We start from the raw sequence: 15,522 nt of genomic DNA on the forward strand, positions 1-15,522 counted from the left end.
AGTTGGGCATGACTGAAGCAACTTAGCACACATGCAATTATCTGCATTGCCTACTCCATGTCATTCCAATTTCCACCCAAATGTAATGTGATTGAGAGACTTCCCATGACCACCTTATAGAAGAGAGTGCTCCCACCTCCCCTCTCTGGTGTTATCCCTCCTCCAGTAGCATTCATCTCCATCCAATATACTCTGTTCTCTCCATTATAAGCTCCTTGACAGGAGAGCCTTTGTACCTAGCATTGAATACCGAGCAGATATTTAGTAAATATTTACTGAATGAATGAATGAACCTATTGAATTCTGTTTTCCTCACTGTGTGAACACTTTCGGTATGTATTACTCATGATTCTATTTCTTGCCTACCATTACAGAAAGGCTAATATGCATAAATTGCATTTGTATAGGATTCACAGTTTACACACCCTTTTTTGGCAAGAGTTGTTGCAGTTACTACAACTATTCCATTCATTTATCTTCATCACAACCAAATGAGAGAAAGGGATGGATATTTCACCCATATTTATGATGATGAAACTGAGGCCTGCAATAGTTAAGTTTTTGTATATAAAGAAAATAGCACATAATATAAGGGAACAATCAGGAGTTGAACTCTTGATCCAAGATTTTCTCACTGAAAGAGAGATACCTTATATTTACTGACTTGCACTGTTGCTGAGTTGATTCAGCTTGAGGAGAACATCTGTTTCCTGGGAGAAAAGATCAGTTGTATATGTTCCTTGTATTACTCTACTTTGCCTCACACAGAGTAAAACACAGTAGGAACTCACAGAATAACTGTCAACTTTAAGTCTGGATATACATACATGGGTGCATGCATACTAAATCACTTCAGTTGTGTCGAACTCTTTACAACCCTGTGGACTGTAGCCCGCAGGCTCCTCTGTCCATGGGATTCTTCAGGTAAGAATACTGAAGTGAGTTGCCATGCCCTCCTCTAGGGGATCTTCCTGACCCAGGGATCGAACCCACGTCTCTTATGTCTCCTGCATTGGCGGATGAGTTCTTTATAATTAGCGCCACCTGGGAAGCCCCTGGATATACATGTCACAGAAGTGTGTTTTTCCATAATGTCTCAAAGACGCTACCCGGGAGATTTTTATCACTTTACAGGTTCAAATTCTAGATGGACTTAGTCCTCCAGGAAATAACAAAACAAACAATACTGGTGGAAAATAGAAAAAGGCAAGATAAGAAGGAAAGAGACACAAAAAGATTAGACAGATGAGCAACTAGAAATATAAAAGAGTGTCCAAAGGGAAGCAGCCAGCTGGGACTTATTCAAGAAACATCCAGATCAGGGTTAGAGTTAAGAGTTTGGGTAGGCCGAGGCAGTGGGAAGGTTGAACAAGCACGGGACCTACAGACAGGTAACTGTGACTCTCCTGACCAAGTAGCCAGTTTGGCTTGGATCAGAACACTTCCCGGAGACCTGTGCCAGAAGAAAATGCTGACTGAGCCAAGCAGGGCACACTTGTGTCCAAAGTGGGGCCCTACTCCCAGAAAGGGAGCCAGGGCGAAAGTTGGGAACTGTGCTCAGAGGCCCAGCCATAGGACAGGGTGGGCTGCAACTCTGTGAGCTCAGGGTTTCTCTCATAAGCAGGTCAAGAGTGCACAGGGCAATCCCAGATCACACCCCTCAACCTCCACCTCCTCCCCCAACTCCAGATGGCTTCAAGAAGGGTCTGAGCCTACACGCTCTATTTCAGGAGAACCTTAGAGAAAAGGCACTGGGCAGGCAGATAAAAGCCTGCTTCACTCACCTAGAAGTCTGTCTGCTTCTAAGTTCTCCCTTCTAGCTGCCACCCAATCTTCTCACACAGCATCCTCCCTGTTGTAGCCCTATCTGTTTCCCAGGAGGCAGAGCAGCTCCTGGGTGGGCTCATGAGCTTGGCTCAGGTTGTGCACATCTACATCCAGCCATCCAGTCACCAACAAATAACTTCCTGCAGGCCTATTCATCTTCGGTTTCAGCACAGTGGAACCAGGGTCTATAAATTGTAGTTGGGATTCAGGACTATTTTCTAGGTCAGGGATGCGTTGCATGTCAATAGTGGAGCCCAGAATCTATTTGCCCACTGTAGAGTGCCCAGCAGGCAGCACCCCCAACATGGACCTGGTGCCTGTAAACCTCTGCAGTGGACAGAACCACAGAGATCTGAGGAAAATGAAGAGCTGCTGAGTGCGTCCAGAGCTTCCTTTAAGGGCTCTGAAAGCATCTGCGTGCAGAGTCGAAGCTGAATTTTGCTAAAGGCAAATCTGGTGTTTGTACTGGGCTTGGTGCTCTATCACAAGTGTGTTTAAGGATGTTGTGTGTAAATCGAACATCCTGAACCTTATATATATATATGTGTGTGTGTGTGTGTGTGTGTGTGTGCATGAGCGCGCTCAGTCATGTCCAACTCTTTGCCACCCCAACGACTGTAGCCCACCAGACTCCTCTGTCCATGAGAGTTTCCAGGCAAGAGTACTGGAGTGGGTTGCCATTCCCTATTCTAGGGGATCTTCCCTACCCAGTGATCGAACCCACATCTCCTGTGTCTCCTGCACTGATGGACTTTACGGCTCTAAACACACACACAGAGGCAACAAAATCAGAAGCCTTTGAGGTCAGAACTGGTTTTAAACCCTGTCTCTGCCACTTCTTCTGGGACTCCAGGGAAATTGTTTAACCCATTTTTTTCATATGTAAAAGTACTCCAGGAGGTGAATTATATTGTGTGGCTAAAACAAGATGAAATTAAACTGTCTGATATTCAACAATGTGAAGCTTGTTTAAAATTAGAAGTACTTGGGTGGAAACGCAACAAGGCTTAGACTGGCAGAATACTGTGGGGAAATTAAAGGAGAAATTTGAAATCAGACCCAACTGTGTGTGAATCTTGGTTCTTCCATTTATTGTACGGTAACCTTGAATGTGTTATTTACTTTTCCATGACTAGGGGATAATTGTGTCGCCTGTGTCATAAAGTTGTTGATCTGACTAGAAAATGTGATGCCTTTAAAGTCGAAAGTGTGAGATCTTTTGCATAGTAAGACCCTAATAAATGTGAGATATTGTTATGTCTTTACTGGGCAACCAAACAACTCTTAAACTCAGTTTAATGAGACATATTTTAAAAGGCTAACCTGTGTGTATGTAATTTATAGTTATATATTTATTATTGGGGAAAAATAACATAAAAATAATCTTCGGTTGAATTGTTAGTCCAGCTGAGTGGAACCTGGGTTTATTGGCTCTTTATTAGAAGTGTGGGTGCTGCACGCTGTGATGGATACAAAGACGAAGAAGGAAGGAAAATAAAATTGATATGCCAAGCACTGTGCTAAGAGCTCTCAAACAGATCATTTCATTTGAGTCTTTCATATAATTTATATTAGTTCTGTGAGGAAGAACAATTCGTGGTCACTGGGGAAAGGTCTCTAGAGAAGTGAAAAAATTATAAAAACAAAAAAACCCACCCCTGCCATAACCACTGTTAGTTATCTGCTGTATATCGCTTCTGTCATTTTTTGATGCAAAGTTCATGGTTTATTTAAACCTTAATTTCCTTATCTGTAAAACAAAAAGAATACTCCTACTCCCCAGAGTTTTTAGACAACAAATGAGACCCTTTAAGAAAAGAATCTCAGTGCCAGGCAGTTGGTAAAAGCTCAATAATTTTCCACGTTCTTCAGATTCTCTTGCATAGTTTTTAAAAATTAGCATAGGCACAAGAATATGAGGACATGAGGTGGTCATTCAGAGGGGTTGCAAAGCCCAAAGATAGTTTGGGTACCTCTTTATAATTTACTCAAAGCATCTTAGTGGGTGGTGGGTAAAAGGTCTTGCTTTTAAATTAAAAACCATACAATTCTTGGGATGCAAAATTTTCCCTGATTTTTAAGATAAGAGACTGCAAAGAAACCTCCTACTTGTGTGTGGCAGGCCAGTTCAGACTGCATCTCTGGCCCGTGGGGTATGTTTCTTCTCCATCATGATGGACTTTCCATGGCAAAGTTCAAGGGGAGGGATCCAGAGTCATGGAAGGTTTTAAGCAGAGACACTAAGGTGGTCTGAGTTAGGTGTTAGACTACTGTGGTGCTGATGTGGAACACGAATTGGAGGGGTTATCATAAAGGAAAAGCTTGCTGTGAAGCTAGTGTCATGCGCTGGGTTGTAAGTGGTGAGAGTGAGAACCAGAAAAAGAGAATGAAGAGGAAGGGAGGGAGTTGGAAGGTTCTGAAGACAGGAAAAAGAGAAATTCATTGCTCTCCTGTGGAGAGAAATGGATGGGTGAGAAGATTCCTAAAATGACTCCTCGGTTCTCATTGGTTAGGGGTAGACCTGGAGTGAACATGGACTGATAAAGTTGACACAGATATGCACAGTTATTGGGTACACATGAGTACTGGTGGTAACCAGCAGAGATCTAGCTGTTTTGTGATGAGATTTCTCAGCCGCCCTGCCATTTAATTGAAACTAAACTGAATTCTTCATATATATCCAAATAAATGAAAAACCAAAGTTCCTATTTCTTGAAATTGTATTTCTGTGAAAATTATTTGAAGAACCATACTGTCCTAAACAGGCCAGAAGTTCATAATTGTCTGCCCTAATCACTAGCTTTTAGTTAGGTGAGGGAGAAAGCCTGTGGCTTTGGGGAATCCTTAGATGAAGCTGGCACGTTCTCAGAGCCTCTGTGAGAGTGTTTGCTTTTGCTGCAGAAATGAGAGCAGAACCGCATTTTGGGACCTGAGCCCATTGATGTGAGGGCACGTTCTCTCTTTGACAATATCAGGGCAAAAATTAAACATTCATAATATGGTAATTAAGAGCTGAATAATTTACTCTAAACCAATAAACTAGATGTTGGTAATATGATAGCTCCAGAATGAATCACAGTGGAGGAAAAAATAACACTGTTTATTGATTACTATGAGGCTGGACAGTAAACTTGGAACCCATTTCCTCTCTTACGACTACATTTTGGAAAAAGAATATACCTCCAAATCCACAAGTGTTCATCCAGGAATCCAAGACACAGCACCCCAGTCCCCAGTGATAAGCTATGTGACCAGGCACAAGTCACTCAACTAATTTGTGCCTCAGTTTGCAAATCTGACACTAGGCATGAATAATTCCTGTCGTGTCAATAACAATCTCACAGTTACTGAGTCTCACAATAGTCTCTCATCTAAAAGAAGGCAGCCCGGTCTTCCTACTTGCAGAAAGCCTAGTGCTGGATTCTTTCAAGATGTTCATCCCTGTGACTGCTCAGCAGGGATGCTGATCTGCCTTCTTGTAACACTTGGGTCCACTAGGACAAGGAAAGGAAACTATGTGATGAAGCAGACACTTGTGAAAGTCTACCAAACCTTGTAAATCCACTTAGCAATGTGACAATCACAGATACTGCTGGGGTTGGCTCACAATCAAAGATATGTTCAGAGCCCATCATCAGAATCACCAATGAAAAGTAGATCAGAGGAAGCAAATGTTTTCCTTTTCTTTTTCTATGAGAACTTTTAAGGTTCTTTTGGTCGGTAGGACCCATGTTTGTATACTGCATTCTTTTAATTCACCATCTTGCTTTGAAACTCCCCAAAGTGTATCTCTTTTGGAGCCCAGGTTCTCCGTATATCCTGAAAGTACCCTGCTGGACCATTCACTAAATGACCAAGTTATGCATTCAAGGTTAAGAGGCAGGTCAGTGCCTCCAGTGCATGAGTTGAGGTCACTGAGAACAGACAACACGAATAGCAGGTGGAAGTGGTATAACGTTTGCTTGTAGCAGTAGAGAAGGAGTGCACACAGTCCCTTCTCTTGCAATGTGTTGGTCACCCATAGCCAGCAGATATACAACAGCCAGTGCAGGAGACGCAGCTATGCAGAGTCCACTCATCTGTTGTTAAGTCATGTCTGACTCTTTCTGACCCCATCTACTGCAGCACATTAGGCTTCCCTGTCCTACACTCGCTCCCAGAGTTTGCTCAGACTCATATCTATTGAGTTGGTGCCGTCTACTGAGTTGATGCCATCCAACCATCTCATCCTCTGTGGCCCCCTTCTCTTCCTACCCTCAATATTTCCCACCATTAGTCATTTCCAGTGAGTCAGCTCTTTGCATCAAGTAGCCAAAATATTGGAACTGCAGCTTCAGCATCAGTCCTTCCAATAAATGTTCAGAGTTAACTGGCTTGTTCTCCTTGCAGTCCAAGGGACTCTCAAGTGTCTTCTCCAACACCACAGTTCAAAAGCATCAATTCTTCAGTGCTCAGCTTTCTTTATAGTCCAACTCTCACATCCATACATGACCACTGGAGAAGCCATAGCTTTGACTAGATGGATGGCAAAGTGTTGTATATCACTTCCGCCTTTGTTGGCAAAGTGATGTCTCTGGCATTAATACACTGCCTAGGTTTGTCATAGCTTTTCTTCCAAGGAGCAAGCGACTGCACTGGTGGCTGCAGTCACCATCCACAGTGATTTTGGAGCCCCGCAAAATAAAGCCTGTCACTGTTTCTATTGTTTCCCCATCTATTTGCCCTGAAGTGATGGGACTGGATGCCATGATTTTAGTTTTTTGAATGTTGAGTTTTAAGCCAACTTTTCACTCTCCTCTTTTTACTCTCACTCATACAGCAGTGGAAAGACCTCAGCACCACCCCTGTGTGGTCTTAAATGCAGAAAGCTGGGGGAGTGCCTGGAGGCCAGTGACACAGGCACTGAGTGGAACACAGGAAAATATATCAGAGTTGAAGCAGGGAGAGAACTCTTACACGAGGCAGAAGCCCAGCACAGGCTGTGTGGGCTCTTATTTCTTAGTTAGGAGCATTCCAAGCCCAGGGCCCTTTCTTATGTAGCTGATTGGGTGTTGAGAGGCTGCAGGCATAAGACCACCTTCCCTAACACACCTCAGTTCAGTTCAGTCACTCAGTTGTGTCCAACTCTTTATGACCCCATGAACCGCAGCACACCAAGCCTCCCTGTCCATCACCAACACCCGGAGTTTACTCAAACTCATGTCCATTGTTTCAGTGATGCCATCCAACCATCTCATCCTCTGTCGTCCCCTTCTCCTCCTGCCCTCAATCTTTCCCAGCATCAGGGTCTTTTCAAATGAGTCAGCTTTTCGCATCAGGTGGCCAAAGTACTGGAGTTTCAGCTTCAGCATCATTCCTTCCAATGAACACCCAGGGCTGATCTCCTTTACAATGGACTGGTTGGATCTCCTTGCAGTCCAAGGGGCTCTCAAGAGTCTTCTCCAACACCACAGTTCAAAAGCATCAATTCTTTGGCACTCAGCTTTCTTCACAGTCCAACTCTCACATCCATACATGTCTATGACAACACACCTCAAGACCCTCTTAGACCTTTCCTACCTTCCCATAAGCAACGCTCAGCAAAACTTAGATGCAGGGGGAGAGCCCCATCTGAGTGCAATTTGCCCTTTATTCTGCTTCATTGCGGAAGGTGGTATTGAAGTCTGGAGTTCTGAAGGAGGATCCTGAGACAGAACTACATGGACCTCTGCACTCTAGCACATCCCCTGTGATTTTCTCTGAGAAATAAGTAGATAATTACTGTGTTTGGTAACAGTGCTTGACCCAGGGTCAGGGTCATCACATGGCATTTATGGAGATTATCAGTATTAAAGATCAGAGGTTGTTAGCATAGATGAATGACCTTGCTTCAGGGAACTTAAGTTAGTGGGAGAGACTGTCCTGTAAGTGACTAAAGTCCAGGGGGGACTGAAATGAACAGCTTTACAGACACAGAAGCAGGGAAAGCATTCTACTGAAAATGCGTAGATTTCAATAGTTGGAGGTTGAGCACTGAGCTCTTCTAACCAGAAGAAATAATGTGAACAGAGACACTGATGAGCATGGGGATGGTGTGTTGAGAAAAAGTCACCAGCCCCTTACCTGGAGCGTGAAGGGATATAAAGAAATGGTGAAGGAGAGGGTAGGCAGGCCCAGTCCTTGAGTGCCTGAAAAGCCAACACCAGACCAACAAAAGTATCTGAAGCCTACCGTGTAACGAAGGGCCATTGTTTGGGGGAGGAGGGTAAGGATGGGGCTCCGGGAGGTGAATGTGGGTGGAGGACTCCTTCCGATATTCCTTGGGGTCATCTTCAAGCCTGCCTGCTGGTCTCCTCTGATAATCTGCCAGCCTCCCTGCTGGAGCTCTCTTAGCCTGAATGGCACACAGTATGTGCATAAGAAATAGTTTTTGAGAAAATAATTGAATAATCATCATTAGCTTTTTCCTCCTCAGTACATCAGGAAGAAAGACTACCCCATGTGATTTAAATGGTTGGTTTGGGATGAAGAGGGGCAAATCCCAGTTCCAGCTCTGGAGTCTACAACTATTGTGAGGTCACCGACGCTTCCTGGGTCTATTAGCTCTCAGAAATGGAGGAAATAAAGACAACTTGCCTACGAGAGCTTTAGAATGAGGAAACTAATTAAAATTCCACTTGTAAAATCTAAAGGAAACACTGAAAGCCAGTTCTCAGAATCCAAGGTCAGATACACTTATATGTATGTATACATATACACACACACAAATCAGTCTGGATGAGGTGGCCTAGACTTCTCACCTGTTTTTTTACCTGCTGTCTAAGAGACAAGAGGGGAAAAATGTCCTTTTAATGTGTTTCTTGTTGCAGAGACCATGCTTTTAAAGATTTTACATGTCAAATAACCTGCATTTATTTAGCAATAACTAATTTGTCTCATTATTTTTTATTAATCAAAGAAACATATCAGCCAATCGGAATTTATGATGTGCCAGCAACAAATTACTACCCATTAATTTGATATATTCCAGCCAAAAGCAAAGCAATTTGTCATTTTAACTAACCTTAATCAGAGTAAATATATTGTTTGTTAACCTTTTTGGAATGTAGAAAATAATTTTCAGCTCCCACTACTGTCTTTAAAAGTTCCAGTGTATCTTGGAATTCTCAGTTGAGTGTCAACAGTAAAGGGCTCAGTCCCTCTACTTGTACACAAGAGAAGAGAAAGGAATAACCAACCCCAAATGACCACACTTAGCTGAATGTGTTAGTAGTAAACAATGTGGTCCTTGCCTTAATGGAGCTAGAGATTCGTTCAATGATAAGCAAATACTTATTGTACCTCTGTTGCATGTAAAGTGCTTTGCTAGGCACTGGATATCAAGGGTAGATGGATGTTCTTTCAAGAAGTTCACAATTCAGTGCAACACTTCCAAACCATTCACACAACACACCCGAAGAACATAGAGCACTCTTGTCAGTATAACAGACTTCTTGCAACAAGAGCTCCTGTAGGAGAAGCAGAAGGGGAGGTAGGACTGCCAGGGAATCTCAACAGTGGATTAAGGGAAGAATGGTCCAGTTAATTAAAGTACCCTCTCCCACTACACAGACATGCACCCTCCAAACCTCCTGAGCGGGTTCTGATGTGGCCCCAGCATGACAAAAGAATCACCAATTCAGTGTGAAAGATGGTCACAGAAGGACTTTTCTCAGGACATTTGAAATGAATGGAGAGGCTAGAAGGACAGGGTCACTAAAATCAAGAAGGAAGGTTATGCACCTCTGCATTATGATGGTGGGCCTGAAAAGGAAAGGACAAATAGGAAAGGCATTCCTGAGACTGGATGGAAATAATTGGGGATGTGAATATAGAAGAAGATGAGGCGGTTTGAAGCCTTGGTGTCAGGGAGTTTGATCACAACTGGGGATTTCCTTGATCAGGTTGAGAGCTTGGGAGAAGGAACTGATGTGAGAAAAGAGGAGGGGACACACCAGGCTTTGCATGTGTTGTGCAATGTAACAGACCTGTCATTTTCTGAGCGTGCTTTTTCAAGACAGAATCAAGTCATGGTTCTGATCCTACTGTCTGAGTCCTAGAGCAAGGTACTCTCTCTCTACCTAGCAACCGGATTATGTTCCTCCCCCGTAAGATGGGGTCAATAGAGTTTATCCCAAAAGAGTTGCTATATGAAGGGGTGTCACAAGCTTCCACATTGCTCAGCAAACATCTCTTCTCTCCCCTTGTTGTCTTTCCAGATTCACATGCTTAGAGAGTTAACCACTATGTACAGGGATGTACTCCACCATGACCTCTTGAACTGCTGGTAATTCCCAGCAAACTTTAGAAAAGACCATCATGTTGTTCATATCTTTGTCTTCAGCCTCTATCCAGCTTCTCTCACAGGAATCACCAGATTGCCCGGCAAGGACTAAGTTATTAAATATCCCCAAAGTCTTTGGTGTGTTTATGGACCTGTCAAAGACAAATGTACCTCCTGCCATTCCAGTCACCAGGAATGTGTCTGAGTTTTGATGCACTGTCCCAGTAAGTTACCTCCTGTGTCCACTTCCAAGTGAAGCCTTGTTTACACAGCTTTTGAATTAAAGAATTGCAAATGCCAAACCTAATCCAAGTGGACTGCTAAGAAAGTGAAGAGAGAGGTGTCAGAAGAGTGTTTTTGTAATGACCATATTTGAGGATTTGATAAGGAATAACAGGGCTTTGGGGCTTCCCTTTGTAGCTCAGTCTGTAAAGAATCTGCCCGCAGTGCAGGAGGTCCAGGTTCGATCCCTGGATTGGGAAGATCCTCTAGAGAAGGAAATGGCAACCCACTCCAGTATCCTTGCCTTAAAAATCTTATGGGAAGAGGAGCCTGGTGGGCTGCAGTCCATGGGGTCGCAAAGAGTTGGGCATGACTGAGCAACTAATACTTACTTACTTAACAGGGCTTTGACTTGGGAATTCAGAAGTTTATTGAAATAAGATGGAGTGAGGCAGGTTTCCTGCTTCATTGCTCCAGGCATCTCCTGCTTTCTCTTGCTTCATGTCGCCTCAAATATTTCCAGCAGTGATTTTATGCTCCTCCTTACACCTTATGTTTTTTGAAGTTAAAGTATAGTTGATGCACAATACTGTATGTTACAAGTATACAATGTAGTGAGTCACAATTTTTAAAGTTTATATTCCATTTATAGTTATTATATAAAATTTGTGCTTTCCCCATGTTGTACAGTATATCCGTGTAGCTTATTTTATACATAACATTTTGAACCTCTTAACCCCCTATTGCCTTTCTCCCTTTCCTCTCCCCACGGGGGGTGGTGGTTTAATTGCTCAGTCATGTCTGACACTTGTAACCCCATGGACTGTAACGTGCCAGGCTCCTCTGTCCATGGGATCTTCCAGGCAGGAAAACTGGAGTGGGTTGCTGTTTCTTTCTCCAGGGGATCTCTCCAATACAGAAACCCATCCCAGGTATCCTGCGCTGCAGGTGGTCTCCTGCATTACAGACATATTCTCTACAGTCTGAGCCACCAGGGAAGCCCCTCTCCCCACTGGTAACCACTAATTTATCCTCTGTATCTGTGAGTCTTTACAACTTCTTTTAGTTACATCATAGGTGTTTGGGCTGGACAGTTAAGAAATTGGTTGTTATTTATAGGCAAAAAATTGGAAATTTAAAATTGAGTTTGGAACTTGCGTTTTCAACTCAGGCAGAGATGCTTGCCCCGGAGCAAGTCACAAAGTCCGAAAGATGAATGGTGTGTGACTAGTCTTAGCTTTCTCATCAGCAAACTGGAATAATAACCAAGTCTTTTCCCTGAGGTGAGCACACTTATTATCATAAAGTTGTCATATCTGTTTGATGCTTTCTCTATAACTGTATCTTGGGTTTCATTCATAGTGTTTTATGTGGTGCTTACTATCTAATTTTCTTGATCAAATCTGATCTTTCTATGTTATTGATCTTTTCAAGAAAGAACTGTCTTTCTTATTACTTTTTTCTGGAATATTAAGTCTTATCTTTATCTTTGTAATTCTGATTTTTTTTTACTATACTTCTAACTTCTGAGGTAGACTCGTAGCTAGTTAATTTTAAACCTTCTTTAAATATAAATATTTCAGGCTAAAGCTATCTTTGCAGTACCAACCTGCAAAATTTTATATATAAGATTTTAATTATTTATCAATTCTTAATATACATATACCATGTATTTTATATATTTAATTTTTTTCATTTTATCTTCTTTGTCCCATGATTTATTTAGAATTGTTCTATTTTTTATTTCAAATATATGGGAATTTTATGTTTATATATCTCCTATTGACTTGTAATTTAATTGCATAGAGGTCAGAAACCATGTTCAGTACAGTATCAATTATTTTTAATATAATAAGTTTTGTTTTATATAGTAGAACATGGTCATCTGTTTATTTTATTACACAGTCAGGTTTGAAAGATTTCATGGGATTTTTTAGAAGAATATAGATTTGCTAATAGACATGATAAAAGAATTTATGCATCTTTTAAAACAAGCAGTTTTAATTATAAGTTAGTTCTTCTAAATTTCATTATTTGGAGTAGGGTTTCTGTTTGATCTATCAACAACTGAGAGAGAGAGGTTTAATTCTCTCTTGATGGTGGTAGAATTGTCAATTTCTCAGGGTATTTCTACTAAATTTTGCCTAACATATCTAAAATTATTGAGATACACTTATATACTTTATTATGTGTATACAAGTTTAGATTTTTTTATATTACTGGCAAAGAATTTTTGTCTTTATATAACCTTCTCTGTTCTTGGTATTTCCCCCATAAGTTACATTTCATATTTTTCTTGGTATATGTTTATCAGATGTGTTTTCATCCTTTTACTTTCAGCCTTTCTGTATTCTAATGTTATATCTGTCTCTTAAAAACAATATATAAATGAAAGTTTAATAGCTTTGACCTTGTTCAAGTTCAATGAGGGGTTGTTTTTTTGTTTATTTTTTGTTTTGGATGGAGGATATTTACTTTACAATGCTGTGTTAGTTTCTGCTGTACAACGACATGAATCAGCTATGTGTACACATATATCCCTTCCCTCTTGAGCCTTCCTCCCACTCACCCCAGCGCACCCCTTTAGGTTGTCACAGAGCACCGAGCTTTGCTGTACACCAGCTTCCTACTATTTACACACGGTAGTGTATACAGGTCAATGCAGGTCTCTCCGATTGTCCCACTCTCTTGGGGGTTGTACTTTTTTTACCTTTTAATTGTCCTGCTTTCCAAATCTTCATGTTTTTCTTACTTTTTGTTCTTTAATTGGAGGACTACTACTACTATTTTAGTTTCGCTTTTTATAGCCTCTAATATCAGACTTTATTTTATGCAGAATTTTCGTATTGACATATTTACATATTTACCCACTTATTTGTTTCCACTTCTTCTTACATCTTCCCTCTAAGATAATTTTCTTTCCTACTGAAGTTCCTTTAATTAAGGACTGTTGCCCAGCACACTTGGCTTTTGCTTCTGTGAAATCGTCTTTACCTTAAGAGAGTTTTCCTGGTTACCAATGTCTAGACTGAGGTTTGTTTCCTCTCCGTATTTTAAGGTTACTATTTCGCTGGCTCTGGCTTTCATCATGTTGTCTGTCTGTCTGTTTGCCATCCTTCTATGGGAAATCTGTCTTTTATTTTTCCTTGGTTGCTTTAAGATCTTCTCTTGTTTTCTGGTGTTGTGTATTTTCATTTCATTATCTAGAGCTGTGTTTCTTTTTATTTATCCAGCTTGACAAATCTTATCCTTTCTGTCATCCTTTCTGAATTCATTTCGTTCACTAATTCTGGAAATTTTGGTCATTTTCTCTTCAAAAGATTTCTTTCTGTGCTTTTTATTCTTTCATCCTAGCACTGGGCACATTAGATATACCTATTATGTCTTCCATGCGTCTTCCCCTCTCTCCATGTTCTCCCCTGTCTCTCTCTGCTGCACTCTGCCAGCTTTCCCAGAAGACAGAAAACTATCTCTGGATTAGTTCTTTAGGTGTCTGGAACTCTTGAGAGCTGATTTGATTGACTGTAGTCTGTTCACATTGTGGAGGTCTTTGTTGGGATTCTTTATTTCAGCAAGAATTTGATTTGCTTCTGCTTGGACCTCTGGAATCCCTCTTCAGGTTCCCTGGAAGTTGCCCTCCCTGCCAGTGGCATGGGTGGGGTCTGGAAGTTTTCTCTAATTCCTGAGAACCCAGAAATACCTTTCAATGGACTATTTTACCAAGTTTCTAGTAGTTTTGAAGTAGGACCTGTGAGCGTATCTGGTCTACAACATTGCCAGGAGCAGGAATCTGACCTTAGCCCTCTTTACATACCCCAGATAAAGCAGCATTTGGGTTCTCCAGGAAAATCTTAAAAGTCCTGGGCCACGGTTTTGTATTTGTAACCTCCCTTCCTTATTTTGAGCCTTGATACCCCTGGAGTGTTAATGGAAGCAATTGGAAAACATAATCCAGAACTTCAGTTGGGAAAAAAAAAAGGCCCTCTAAGTGAGTCATAAGATGGTCTTTGAATTTACTCTATAGCACATTCAAATGGCAAATGGCATTCAGATGGGCTCCTGGCTTCCTCTCCCTGTCATCAGTAACAGGGAATTTACTGTTCATGAAGAAAGCCATTTATTCATTCTTTAATTCAGCCACAGCCAGCTCACTCTATCTACCTATGTCTCTCTCCATCCATCCATCTATCTATAGAGAAAGAGGTTTACTACAAGGAATTGACTTGTCCAACTGTGGGAGCTGGCTAGACAAGTTGAAAATCCATAACATAGGCCCTCGGGAAAGGCAGGCTAAAAACTCTCAAGTTGGAGCTAAAGTTTCAATCCACAGGCAGAATTTCTTCTTTAGAGATGCTTCAGCTCTGCTCTTAAGGTGTTTCATCTGATTGAATCAAGCCCATCCAGATTTTTTAGGATAATTGAAATCAACTGATTATAGGTGTTAATCACATCTACAAAATACCTTCACAGCAACACCTAGATTAGTTTCCAGTTGAATAACTGGGAAAGTGAATGTAGCCAAATTAACACATGAAATCAGCCTTTACATGTGCCTTCTCTGCCATGGGAATTCTGTTAGGCATTGTGCATCTGATATATTTACACCTTGTAATGATCCTTGATTTAAATATTATTCTTCCTCTTTTAAGGATGACAAAATTACAAATCAGGAAAATTAGGCAATTTAATACTCATTTTGTATAATATCATATAAGAAACAAATCACCAGTCCAGGTTCGATGCAGGATACAGGATGCTTGGGGCTGGTACACTGGGATGACCCAGAAGGATGGTACAGGGAGGGAGGTGGGAGGGGGGTTCAGGATGGGGAACGCGTGTACACCCATGGTAGATTCATGTTGATGTATGGCAAACCAATACAATATTGTAACGTAATTAGCCTCCAATTAAAATAAATAAATTTACATTTAAAAATAAATAAATAATAATACTCATTTTGATATTATTAATGTTATTGTTATTCAGTCACTCAGAAATGTCACACTGTCTGTGATCCATGGACTGCAGCACATCAGGCTTCCTCCCCTGTCCTTCACTGTCTCCCAGAGTTTGCTCAAACTCATGTCCATCAAGTTAGTGATGCCATCCAACCATCTCATCCTCTGTCACCCCCTTCTCCTCCTGCCCTCAATCTTTCCCAGCATCACGGT

Source organism: Oryx dammah, unplaced genomic scaffold (assembly GCF_014754425.2).
Source record: "Oryx dammah isolate SB20612 unplaced genomic scaffold, SCBI_Odam_1.1 HiC_scaffold_15, whole genome shotgun sequence".
Classification (NCBI taxonomy): Eukaryota; Metazoa; Chordata; class Mammalia; order Artiodactyla; family Bovidae; genus Oryx; species Oryx dammah.